Source organism: Idiotropiscis lumnitzeri, unplaced genomic scaffold (assembly GCF_059441095.1).
Source record: "Idiotropiscis lumnitzeri isolate Australia: NSW breed Sydney's pygmy pipehorse unplaced genomic scaffold, RoL_Ilum_1.0 HiC_scaffold_141, whole genome shotgun sequence".
Lineage (NCBI taxonomy): Eukaryota > Metazoa > Chordata > Actinopteri > Syngnathiformes > Syngnathidae > Idiotropiscis > Idiotropiscis lumnitzeri.
In genome coordinates this window covers 167,842-181,774 of record NW_028283679.1, presented here as the reverse complement: position 1 = coordinate 181,774, position 13,933 = coordinate 167,842, and the positions used below count along the sequence as shown (strand labels likewise).

The 13,933-nt window shown below is 43.5% G+C and overlaps 1 long non-coding RNA gene across 1 annotated transcript; it reads right to left on the bottom strand.

Moving 5' to 3' along the window:
• Window positions 1-7,355: 7,355 nt before the first annotated feature.
• LOC148315077 (uncharacterized) lies at window positions 7,356-10,269 on the bottom strand. Its single transcript, XR_015841295.1, has 3 exons — window positions 10,209-10,269; window positions 9,972-10,121; window positions 7,356-7,533 (listed from the first exon to the last, which is right to left on the bottom strand). It is a non-coding gene; the product is annotated as an uncharacterized LOC148315077 (long non-coding RNA).
• Window positions 10,270-13,933: the final 3,664 nt, after the last annotated feature.

Here is a 13,933-nt window from a genome sequence, read left to right as displayed (position 1 = left end):
CCGCAGAGGTCACTATCAAGGCTGTCAAGGAGGCCTTTGCTCGACACGGAACTCCAGAGACGGTGATATCGGATAATGGACCACAGTTTTCATCAGAGCAGTTTAAACAGTTCGCGAAAGAGTTCCAGTTCACCCATGTCACGAGCAGCCCCCATTACCCCCAGGCCAATGGAGAGGCCGAACGTGCAGTCCGCACAGTCAAGGAGCTGTGGAAAAAAGATATGGATCTTCATAGGGCGCTGCTGGCATACAGGGCCACCCCTCTGGAACACGGGTTCTCGCCTGCTCAGCTGTTAATGGGAAGAAACCTGCGCACGACCTTGCCTCAATTTACTACCAAACTGGATCCCAAGTGGCCGGACTGGCTGGCTTTTCGGAAGAAGGAGGAAGAGCGGAGGCGTGAGCAGGAAAAACACTACAATCGGAGACACCGGACACGACCACTCTCACAACTAACAACGGGACAGAAAGTTTGGATTACATCGGAAGCATCTTCAGGCGAAGTACTTGGACCTGCCAACACTCCCAGATCCTACATGGTAGAGACTGACAGGGGGATTCTCAGGAGAAACCGAAGTCACCTTCGACCTACAGGGACTATTACGAGGTTCGGTCGTGTCGTGAGGCCTCGTGATAGATTGGATTTGTGAATGATGCTGATTGTTCATTTAAATGGAAAGCAAGTAGTTTAAAATGCTGTTCAGAAGAATAACAAGAAAAAAATAATATGGTGTTTCTGTCAATGTTTAGAACAGAAAGGAAATGTTTACATTACTTTAATGGTTATGCAAATTATGCCTGTTTACTTGTAGGATTACGTTCAACTAAAAGGAGGAGGTGTAGTAATAGGTATTTAGGACTACATGTCCCATAATGCTTTGTATTGAAGTGTGGGGTGGAAGGGACTTCCGGGGAATGACTAAACAGTGTGTTCACAAGTACTCGCCGTGTCTCGTGTGATTATTATACACAAAGGATTATTGGCTGCCCTCTCTCCTCACTGTCGGACATCTAAACCGCCCGGTGCCTCAGAAGGGCTCTCAACATCGTCAAAGACAATACCCACCCAAACTCACACCTGTTCGACCTGTTGCCCTCTAGCAGGCGCTACAGATGCATCAAATCGAGGACCAATAGACTGAGAAACAGTTTCTTTCCGAGAGCCATCTCCATTCTGAACTCTCACACACACACGAGAACACCCCTACCTTGCAGAACAGCATCGTGATGTGTTTTTATATACCCTATTCTGTACTAAATTCCATTGCACTCTCTTATTTATTTATCTAATTTATATATTTGTCTGTATTATTGTTGTATTGCACTGGAGAGGGGAGCCCTCTAATCTCGTTGCACACTTGAGTACAATGACAATAAAGGGATTTCTAATTCTAATTCTAATTCTACTACGCATAGGAATGACTGATTGTAGTCATGGTCTTTACTGTTTTATGATATTATTTTCACATGCTAACGTTATATTACTTAGTTTATAAATGTGTGAACATAGTATTTTCATGACCTACACTCACATTCACATCATACATATTCAGTCTGCACATTACAAACTGATGACAAGCCAGACAGCACTTCATGGACAAATATGACAAAGCACATTCTCCACGTAGGCCATAGAGATGCAAACATACCAAATTGGGCACTGGATTTAGTTTTAAAATCGCTGCATTGGCTCCCCGTGTGTTTCAGGATTGATTTTAAGGTGCTTCAATTAGTTTTTAAATGCCTTAACGGTCTTGGGCCATCCTCGCGGACCCTGAGGTCCTCTGGCACCGGCCTGTTAATTATTCCTAGGGTGAGGACTGGAACACATGGCGAGGCTGCATTCAGCCATTCTGGTCCTCGTCTATGGAATAGCCTGCCGGAGGACATCAGGTCCGCAGAGACCGTTGATATTTTTAAAAGGAGGCTCAAGACCAGACCTGGGCATTGCACGGCCCGCGGGCCACATCCGGCCCGCCGGGTGGCACTGACTGGCCCGTATGACAGACCTGGGCATTGTATGGCCCGGGCCACATACCTTTGGTTGACTCTGACCGCGAGTGTAAGGTTAATTGGAAATTTCAAAATAAACATACTTTTTAATTTCACCTCATTCATGGGCTAAAGCTGCACTGCTTTTATTCTGAAATTGTTTTGTTTTTTTTATTCCCGCACAATGTGCGTCGCACATAATGACGTAATGCGTTTATCAAGACATGCGCGCAATTGAATCACAACAAGACGACGTTCGCCCTCAAAAATGTCCGCTCAGGCTAAAAAAAGAAAGGTAGATGCCGAATGTAGAATTTTCAACAAAAATTGGACAGCGAAGTATTTATTTACTGAAGTTAGAGGTAAAGCTGTGTGTTTAGTTTGCGGGGAGCAGATCGCCGTGTTGAAGGACTACAATTTGAGTCGGCATTACCAGACGAAACATGGAGAGAAATATAAAAACGGCACCAGATAACAATGAACTGGGACACTTTTTCTCAAAATCACAGTTCAGTGACAGTCAATATGTTGTATCTTGCTTAATGTTTGGTGCAAAAAGACAATATTGTGATGTCTTTAAAATGCTCAGAACCTTTACACAACTATCCAACAGTATATGGAACTCAAAATGTGTTTTGAAGTGAATGTGACAGAATATGTTTACTAATATGAGTCACAAATAGTAAAAAATGTTAATATTTTGTCTACCATTGTGTTGAGAAATTTGAATGAATAAATTTTTGGAAGGCAACCTCATTTTTTCAGTTTATTTGGTATTTAGTTTCATTGCTTAACTTTAATATATACTCTTGCCAGCTTGTCAAAACAGTGCTATTTACTGCTTTTTAAAAAAGAAATACAATTAATATTATGCAGAATTGAGTTCAGCCTTTTGGCCCGGCCCTCCACAATATTTTATGTTTCTTATGCGGCCCCATGGAAAAAATAATTGCCCACCCCTGCTCAAGACTCACCTTTTTTGTTTGGCTTTTAAATAATTTATCTTAGTCTTTTAATTCAGGACTGTCATTTTATCTATTATCATTGTCTTTAATTTTTTTTAGCTTCTTTGTCTTTTAGTATCATTTTTCTTATACATTTTAGCTCCGTCGTTTTATATTATTGTCTTTTAATTTTTAGCTTCTTCTATGTCTTTTAGTATCATAATTTTTCTTAAATATTTTAGCTTCGTCTTTTTATATTATTGTCCTTTAATTTTTAGCTTCTTTTTTGTTTAGCATTATCATTTTCTTTTATATATTTTAGCTCCAGTGTTTCCTCAAGGGGGGCCTCCGCGCTGGGAGGTGTGGCTGGCCTTCTCACAGGGGGCTTCATCCCGGAGGCTCCTTTGGCCCGGGGCCCTCTGCACTATGTGTAGGGTCTACCCCGGTCAGTCTGGGCTAGGGGTCTGTGTGTTGGCGCAGCTCCCTGTGGGCGTGAGCCGTCATCCCTCTCAGCGCGGATTACCTACCCTGGGTACATTTTCTCATATGGTTTCTCTGTGCCTTACCCTGTCTTTCTACTAAGATGGTTTATTAAGTTGTGTGAATGCGAGTGTTCTGTGTGTATGCGAGTTCAGGCGTGTATGTTGATGTGTCTTGTGTTTATGTTGAGTGGGTGGAATGGGTTTTAGTTTTTCGTTGTAATTTGGATGTTTTTATTGTACAGCACTTTGAGCTGCATTTTATGTATGAAAAGTGCTCTTATAAATAAAATTTGATTGATTGATTGGAGGGTTCACTGGGACGCCATTGCAAAAACACATTCTGAAAGACATAATTTGATTTTGGAGCACACATACATGCACACTGACAAGATTACAGGGGAATACCAGCAGGAGAGACGGAGAGACTGCCCGCCGGAGAAGGCCAGCCGTGGAATACCAGTCTTGGGGACCAGCTGGGAATCAACCATCCAGACAATGATTAATCTGGAGAGGACCTTCCCTTGGACGTAGACCCGTGTCGGGGGAAGAATGTGAGGCTGGGCTGAGATAACGCACGACTCTTTTCGACTGTGCTTGCCCGAGTACATTTTCTCATGAGATTAAGAAAAAGCCGCTCAGTACTATTTCCTGAACCTCTGCCCCATTCATTTCAAAAGTCCTAGATAATGTAGTCGCCACTCAACTCCACTCTCATCTCACCTGCAATAACCCTTTCAGTCCGGTTTCCGTGCACTTCACAGCACTGAATCAACTCTACTCAAGGTCACCTCTGATCTCCTCATTGCAGCTGACTCCGATTCATTCTCCATTGTCATCCTTCTTAACCTGACTGCGGCCTTTGACACCATCTCACACACCATCCTTCTCAAAAGACTTTCTTCCATCGGCATCACCCACACCGCCCTCAACTGGTTCCATTCATACTTCAAAGACCGCACTCAGTTCATCCAGCTTAAATATTTCTCATCAAAGTCCCTCCCAGTCACCTCAGGTTTGCCCCAAGGCTCGGTCCTTGCCCCCCTATTATGTATCATATACCTCCTTGCCCTTGGCAGCATTTTCCGAAAATTCAATATCGCTTTATATTGCTTCGCGGATGACACCCAGCTCTAGTTCTCCTGCAAACCCAGCATATCACTCCCTCCCACCTCCGTCACCTCCTGTCTATCTGAAATCAATGACTGGTTTTCTAATGATTTCATGAGGCTTAACAGCGACAAAACAGAAGTTATTCTTTTCAGTACAAAATCAATACAATCCAAAGTTGTCAGTTTTCCCATTCCTGTTGGCCCCTCCATTGTTTTCCCCTCCCCTCAGGTCAAGAGTCTGGGTGTCATCCTTGACAGCACTCTATCTTTCCATAAGCATAATAACACAACCCGGTCAGCCTACTTCCATCTGCACAATATCAGTCAACACCGCCCCTCCCTTTTTCCCTCATCCACTTCTATTCTGGTCCAAGTCGAGTCAAGTCAATTTTATGTGTATAGCCCTTAATCACAGACAGTCTCAAAGGGCTTTACATAACCACAATCAACATCCACTGATCTTAACCCCCAGGAGGGCAAGGAAAAACTCAAAATCCCATTGGGGGAAAAGTGAGAAAACTTGAGAAGGGACCACAGATGGGGGGGAAACCCCCTTCCAGGATGACCAGGCTGCTTTGGATGCTAAGTGGGCAACATTTGACACATACAATGATGCTATACAATGTTAGATGAGATAATGTGAGAGTCAATTAAATGAAGTGCTGCAGGAAGATGACTTTAGTGGAGTGGGTCCTCATCCAGGACCGTAATCTCCATGGCAGCATATCCGAGGATGAGCCTTCGATCTTGAAATAGTCAGTTTGGGGTAAATTCAAAACAGCCACTTCCAAGTGAATCACCATCACCTAATTCCCAAGCCGTGGAATTGGGAACAGAAAAAAAAGAACAGAAACAGTAAACAGGCCAACAAATAATTAAATTAGATGCTAAAGTATATAAATACATTGATCAAATGTCACGCTGCAGGAAGACGACATCACTGGAACAGGTGCATGCCCAGTTTGTCAATGCCTTAAACTTCCTAGTGGGTCACCGTCACCTAATCCCCCAGCCGGGGAAAAGGGGGCAGAATAGAGAAGAAAAGAGAAAAAGCGGCAGTAAACAGGCCAACAAATAGTTCAACTAAATGCACAAGAGTATAAATGCGTCTTTAATAGTGTTTTGAACATTTCTACTGAGGTGGCGCCTCTAATACCTGAGGGTAGTGCATTCCAAAGCATTGGTGCCCGAATAGAGAACGCTCTAGAACCTGTGGACTTCTTTTTGGCTCGCGGAATCACTAAAAGACCAGCATTTTGTGAGCGAAGGTTTTGGGACGGAACATATGGTACCACGAGGTCAACGAGATAGGAAGGAGCTAAGCCATGCAATATTTTATAGGCAAGTAGCAGAACTTTAAAATCACATCTCAAGTGGACCGGAAGCCAATTCAAATTGGCAAGTATCGGGGTAATATGATCAAACTTTCTCGTTCTAGTCAAGAGTCTAGCTGCTGCATTTTGAACTAACTTTTAATACTAGACATGGGGAGACCCGAGAGCAAAATGTTACAATAGTCGAGGCGAGACGTAACAAACGCATGGATTAAGATTTCTGCATCACAAGTTGATAGAATTGGGCGAATTTTAGCAATGTTACGCAGATGAAAAAATGCAGTTCTAGTAATATTTTTAATGTGCATTTGAAACGACATAGTTGTGTCAAATATAACACCGAGATTTTTTGTTGAATCCTTTTGGGCAATTTATCGATACTCATAGTGGTGTCTTTGAAAAAGGTACCGATGACGCGCTGGTCCAATGATCAGCATCTCGGTTTTATCTGAGTTAAGACGCAAAAAATTGAAAGACATTCATAGTTTAATTTCGGCAAGGCATGCCTCTAATTTATAGCAATCACACGGATTCGTTATATCCAACGGCATGTATAATTGCGTATCATCAGCATAACAATGAAAACTAATGTTATATTTCCGTATAATATCACCAAGCGGTAGCATCTAGTACCAATCCCTGCGGAACTCCGCGTGTGATCTTACAAAGATCAGAAGTCGCATTGCCATGAATTACACGGTGCGTCCTCTCCGACAGATACGAATTAAACCAAGAAAGCGCTGAACCTGAAATGCCAACACAAGTTTCAAGGCGTTTTAATAATATGTTATGATCAAGTGTCAAAAGCGGCGCCAAGATCGAGTAAGAGTAATACAGTGAACCCTCGGTTATCGCGGTTAATGGGGACCGAGACCACCCGCGAAAACTGAAAATCCGCGAAGTAGCGGCGCACCTTCAAAAATGCTTAAATTATATATATATATATATATATATATATATATATATATATATACGGGTAGAGAGAGAGAGAGTGAAATTCATGTTATAACAAAAAAAAATTATTATTAAAACTTCTTATTTTTTTATTCCCCAGCCATTATTTTTGTATTTATTCAATTACTTATTTTTGTATTTATTTAATTACTTCGACTTTTAACTTCTGGTACGCCGTCCGGTGTGCCCTGTGAATGTTATGATCCTCCAGCAGAGCTGGAGGATTGAGCAGGACTCTCCAAACGCAGACACAAGTAGGATAACAATCCGACGCCAGGTAGTCAGTGTAGGTGGTAGTGAGTGTAATCAGTGAGTGAATGGGAATCCGGTGCGGGGCTGGTGGGCGCGTCTCGCAGCAGCTGACCGCATGGCGCGAGACGATCGCTGGAGGAACGCCCACACAGCTGAAAAAACAAAAACACACGCGGCATGACAGGCACGGATCATGCCAGTGAAATGAAAGGTGGCATTCTTCATTTATTTATTTATTCATTTATTCATTCATAACTGACAGCCTCGCGCTCCGCTCGTGCCCGGGGGGAAGAGGTGCTCCTCTTCGGCTTAACTGTGACGCGAGCATGCCCTCCTCCTCCGGAGCTTCCATTCGGTTAAACTTAGGGGCCGCTTGACACCGCCCGTGCCCGGGGAAGGTGCTCCTCTTCGGCTTAACTGTCACGCGAGCATGCCCTCCTCCTCCGTAGCTTCCATTCGGTAAAACCTGATTGGAAAGGTTCAAATTGATTATTACTAGTCATATATTCATTAAGTTTTTCAAGATTTTTGCAATAAACGGAAGATTTGAAACCGGTCTATAGTTGTTGAGACTCTCTGGGTCGAGGTTTGGTTGCTTAAGTAGCGGTCGCATAATGGCGGTCCTAAAGCTGCTGGTACTATACCCGTGGTAAGTGATAGATTAATAATATTTAAGACAGACGGTCCTAGGGTCATAAACAGTTCTTTAATTAGTTTGCCAGGAAGCGGATCGAGCACACAAGTTGTCGGTTTTGCCCCACTAAGCAATTTTGTTTGGCTTTCAAGAGATACTTTTTTAAATTGAGATAAGGTTATCGGACAGTTATCAGCCCTAATGTCCCTATTAACACCATTTATGACGGAATTCAACGGAATTGTAAGAACAGTGTCTTTAATCTCATCACGAATACACTCAATCTTCTGAGTAAAGAATTGCATGAAATCGTGAGCTGAATAGGAAGAGCTATCCGAGGTTGGTTGCTGTTGCGTTAGCATTGCTACAGTAGCAAATAAATATTTAGGGTTGTTTTTATGTAAAACAATTAATCTAGAGTAATAATTAGTTTTGGCTAGATTGAGCGCTTCCTTGTATAAACTAGCACACCATGCCTGACGGAAGACCTCCAGTTTGGTCGCACGCCATTTGCGCTCAAGCTTCCTACAAGAATCGTTTCAGTATGCGTGTTTCCTCATTAAACCACGGAGTCAGCCTCTTTGGACAAGTTTTAGTTTTTAAAGGTGCGACGGAGTCAGGCGCATTTAACAGAGCGACATTAAAGTTGTTTGTAAGATCATCAATCGTACCAATATAATTAGGAAACGAATCGGTTACTAAAGGGAGTAGCTCAGAGAGCGCAGCGGTGGTTAAGGAGCTAATGTTGCGGCTGCTATAGCTTTGATCATGGTCAGAACGATGGCAATGCGCCAAGACTTCAAATTTGATTAAGTAATGGTCAGCTATAGCACTAGTATATGGTAATACAATTATTTTTGAGGATGCTAAGCCCCGGGTTAATACCAAATCTAACGTGTTACCATTTATATGCGTTGCTTCATCTATTATTTGCATGAAACCAAACATATCAATTATTGTCCGAAACGCCACGGTAAGTGGTTCCGACGGGAGATTCATATGAATGTTGAAGTCGCCCATGATATATTATCCGCATGAGTTACCAAATCAGCCACAAATTCAGAAAATTCATCTAAAAAGCCTGAGTAAGAGCCAGGGGGACGGTAAAAAACGGCAAGATAAAACGGCAGTGCGGCCGTGGATAGCATAATGAGAACTTCAAATGTTTTGAAGGAATTGCTAGGACGAGGACTAAGTTTTAGATTAAATTCGGAAATGAGGGCTACACCCCCATCTTTCTCATCATTGCCTCTCGCAGGCAAGGGGCCAGAGACAATTACTCGACTCAGACTCATCTTTCTGGCGAGATCACAAGTCCTTGCTATGTTTTTTCTTTGTGATCTCTGATTGCTTCATCCTAGTTGTTGGAGCAGTTTTCTTTTGAGTAATGCAGTATGGCAACACCACCACTAGGGCAATTGATGACGTCAGCACTGGTTGCGTTCATCCATAAATAACAAATGCAGGACAGGTGGGGGAACGCTGGTCGGATACCGTTTTTCAACCGCACTTACTCAAGACGCATTATTTATGTACAAACTGGAAGATAGAAGATAGTATATTGTATTGATTACCGCATATGCACGGATGTTTTTGATTTGAAGTTTGGAAGACCGTAGCCATTGATTTATTTATTTGATTTACTTGACTTCACGGCATGACATCTGGACTGAAATGACTACGATTAAGACTAACCCTTGACTGTTTGACGTGACATACATAACTACACATCAACATCAAGACCAGTGAAGCCGAGCGAACGTCATCGCAACTTCAACCCATGGTGAGTGAGTGCGCGTTAAAACTTTCTTTAGCCAGCGTATCATTGAAACGGCAGTAACACTAGTGTCATTGGAGCCGACGTGTATCACTATATCTGAATAGCTAGCGTTGCACTGCGCTGGTGTCTAGGTCTCTTGCGTGCTAGCTCCATAAGATTAGCTTCAATGTCGGGTGCTCTGGCCCCAGCAATACACATTCTGTGGTTGGATTTTCAAGCTTAATGTATCGAGTAATGGAGTCACCTTTCACTAAAGTGCGGGAGCCAGGAGACCGAGGTGGAATGGAACTGCTCTGTGTCTTAACAGGCTCAACGCGATTAGCAAGCCGTTTACGGCCAATGCTAACCGGTGCTGTCCGCCACATTTACGCTTACCACATTACTCTGCTCTAGCTGGCGGACACGTCCCTCCAGCAGGGAGAGTCTTTCCATGAGAATGGTGCAAGTGTTGCATGTGGTGGTGCACGAAACCATAGTTGCGTTTACTCGCCTGGTGGATGAAAGCAGACGAACAGATGTCGCGCCGAAAGTGACGACACCCTCCACGACCGGGATTCCCACGTTGTCGTCGTGTGGAGGCTTGAGCGGCTCCCTGGAGTGCAGCCAGCATTCTGGGGGCCTGACTAAGAGGAATCCCACCCTGGTGGTCGAACCAAGCGTTAAAAACTTGCTCTCGACTACACACCTCAAAAATGGAAATGGAAGCTCAAAGAAGGAATATTCATACTGGATCGGCCGTCGCCCAGGATAACCAGGTCCGCGTTGGTGCAGTAGAGAGTCCTGCAACTTCGAAAAATACGCTAGACTCAGTTAATGATGACCTAAATGACAATGTAGTGACAGTAGGAGGAGGACTGAGGATAATCTCATTGAATGTGGAGGGTATATCGATGGCTAAGTGTGAGTTGATGGCGCAGATGCTGAGGGAGAAAGATGTACAAGTGTTGGCACTGCAGGAAACTCATCTGACTAAAGAATCGCCCCCATCGAGATACAGTATATCCAGCTTCATACCCATCACGAGAATAGATCATCAACAGTACGGAACCATGATATATGTACATGAAGACATCCCTGCCATAGACAGAGGATCCTCTATGGACGAACACAATATACACAGGTCAGAGATTGAGGTGCTGGGTACAACAGTGGTCAACATATACAAGCCTCCAAATACAAGCTGGCCAATTAGTGTCCTCCCACAATACCAACATCAATCTATAATATTAGGAGACTTCAATAGCCACCATACATCGTGGGGATACACAGAGCCCGACCCAGCTGGAATCCAGCTCAGCAACTGGGCAGAAATAAATAATCTCCACCTCCTTTACCATCCAAATGAACCAGGCACCTTCCACTCAGCACGATGGCAGAGGGAATACACACCTGACCTGACCTTCGTTACGAGGGACACAGATGGCATATCAATGCCAGCACATCGAAGAGTGCTGGGTAACTTCCCAAGGTCCCAGCACCGACCAATATTGATAAAAACAGGAATCAACATACCAGTCACACAATCTCTACCCCTGCCAAGATGGAACTTGTTGGAATTTATCTTTATATCAATGTTAGAATTTAACTTTAACCCAATGTAAACTCAAATAAGTAATCTGACTCCAATTTGCGACCTTACCCAACTCTCACTCATCCAACAATATGCGTGCTCGTTCTGCAATAGAAAGGTATCAGGAAGCCGGCATTTTCACGCACAAAGTGGATTTATTCCCAATACAGATTTTCTACATGGCACCTGGATCTCGGGTCCCTCTCAATACAACTCTACACCTCTCTTGCCACCAGCGAATGTGTTCTACCCCCGAGTTGCCCAGTACTGATTCATACTATACAACATGCAAAAATGGCACAGACAAAGGCATCCTGGCATGATTCTATTGGCTATGTTTATTGCAGTTAACTTTAGCTCGCTCTCATTGGTCTTTCTCCTCCCGCCGAATCCCGTGGCTCCTCCTGCGTGCGATCCCCCGATGGCCGCTCCTTCCCGGAGTCATCTTGTCTCGCTCAGCACCTTCTGCTTCTAAAACATTCCATTCTTGCACAACCCCCGCAACCAGTTTCGCTTCACCAGTCACACTCTCAGCATTTTACAATATCACATTTTCATACATTGGATGCACCAACATCTAATGAACTATGTTAAGCTCAAACTCTTATATTCCTTTAATAGTCAAATGTATGAAATCCTTTAAGTGTAACTGAAGTTTAGACCATGCTAATGACCAAACCCTCAGGATTGGAATGCAGGAAGATTGGATCACAGCTGCACCACAGGAGGTGTGAACGAGACCCCTCTGAAACAATGGACTTCCATGCCTGGATCACAAAAGTGGCTCCTAGCAGTCTACTCTTTGTTCAGTTTTTAAATTGACTGCCATTTACATTATCCTTTAAACTTTAGAAAGGCAAACTGGCAGGGTTTCGCAGAGCAAGTTGATAAGACATGCAAGCGAATCCCAGCAAAACAGGAGAATATAATTAGGTTCAATAAACTCATTCAGAGCAGTGCAAAAAAGCACATACCCCGGGGAGTCCGTAAAAGATATATACCATGCTGGACACCAGAATGTGAGGAAATATTAAAATCCTATGAGGAAACCCAGGATCCAGATACTGGAGAGAAATTGCTGGAGAGACTGCAGGAGGAGAGACAGAGAAGATGGATGGAAACGGTAGAGAGCATGGATTTCACAAGATCCAGTAGACATGCATGGAAACTGATTAAAAAACTGGACGGGGGTGGAAAAAAGAGCAAACAGTCTAACGTAGTGAGCCCTGATAGTGTTGCAATTAATATAAGAGGAAGAGGAGCTCACACCCCTGACTACAAGTTCGAAACCACCATAAAGAAAAAGTACCAGCAGCTAATCAGAGACATGCCAGAAGAAGACGGGTTCTCCCACCCAGTGAGCGAAGAGGAGGTGAAAGCAGCACTCAGAGCAACGAAGTCAGGCAAGGCAGCAGGAGTTGATGGGATCTACCCAGATATGTTGAAACACCTGGGTCCAGCTGCGATTAAATGGATGGCATCTGCTATCACTGATGCAATAAACATGGGTAGATACTGCCATCTCTGGAAAAGAGCTAGGGTCATAGCCATCTTAAAACCGGGGAAATCACCAGAAGACCCAAATAACTACAGACCAATATCCCTGCTATGCAGTATGTATAAGATAATGGAGAGGATAATCCTAACCAGAATAACACCAACCCTGGAGCTGAATATTCCTTGCCAGCAGGCAGGATTTAGAAAGCACAGAAGCACCACAGAACAGGTACTGGCTCTAACAACATTCATAGAGGCAGGATACCAAAGAAAACTAAAAAGTGGTGCCTCTATTTTAAAGGAGTGGAAGAGTTTAAACCTGGCTAGTTTTATTCGATGTCCTGCATCTTGTGTCACTGTTATTCTGTGGAATGCTGTGTGGGTGGCTGGTGAAGCTGGAAAAAGAAAGTGAAAGAATGTGAGGTTTGGGAGGTTTTAGGTCGGTGCCTGGCGCAGACAGATACCTCGAGGGGGAAGGGATGCACAAGAAACTGGACCCTCCAGCCACAAGCAGGAGGGGCCACCACTTGAAGAAAGACCAAGAGAAGCAAGCTAAAGTTAACTGCAGCATACACATAGCCAATAGAATCATGCCAGGATGCCTTTGTCTCTGTGTCATTTGCATATTGTGTCTATAAATTAATGCTGAACAGCGAAGACAAAGAGAGCTGTATTGAGAGGGACCCAAACTCAAGTTGTAGATTTGTGTGTTAGGAATAAATCCACTCGTGTGTGAAAATGCCGGCTTCCTGATACCTTTCTATTGCAGAACGAGCGCGCATATTGTTGGATGAGTGAGAGTTGGGTAAAGTCACAAATTGGAGTCAGATTATTAATTTGAGTTTACATTGGTTTAAAATTAAATTCTAACATTGATTTAAAGATAAATTCCAACAATTTATGGTGACGCCGACGCGATGCATGAGAGGTAAAAGAAGTTTGGAACTTCGAGAAAGACCACATGAGACTGGGTCTCGCATGTCCACACCAGGTGACGACCTGATAGGAGCCGCACATCCGACCGTCTTTCCTCTTTGGGCCCACAGTGACATAAGGTAAGCAGATCCTTTTCAAATTCTGCACATTGGCAACGCTAAATTATAAGAGGAAGGAGGAGCGGAACGGCATAATAAAAAGAAAAAATAAATTAAAAAAAAAAAAAAAAAAAGTGTAACAGTGTGGACGTTAGGAGGATATAAAATCTGGGATTTACCTACTAGAATAGTTTGGAACTATTCGTGGTTAAGATACGGTATAAAATCTGGGATTTACGTATCAGGACACGGTTTAAAATCTGGGATTTACGTGTCTGTGTGGAAGCGGTGTGAATGTGAAGCCTAAATTTGTTCTGCGTATGAAGTGCTTGGGACACGCACGAGTGGATT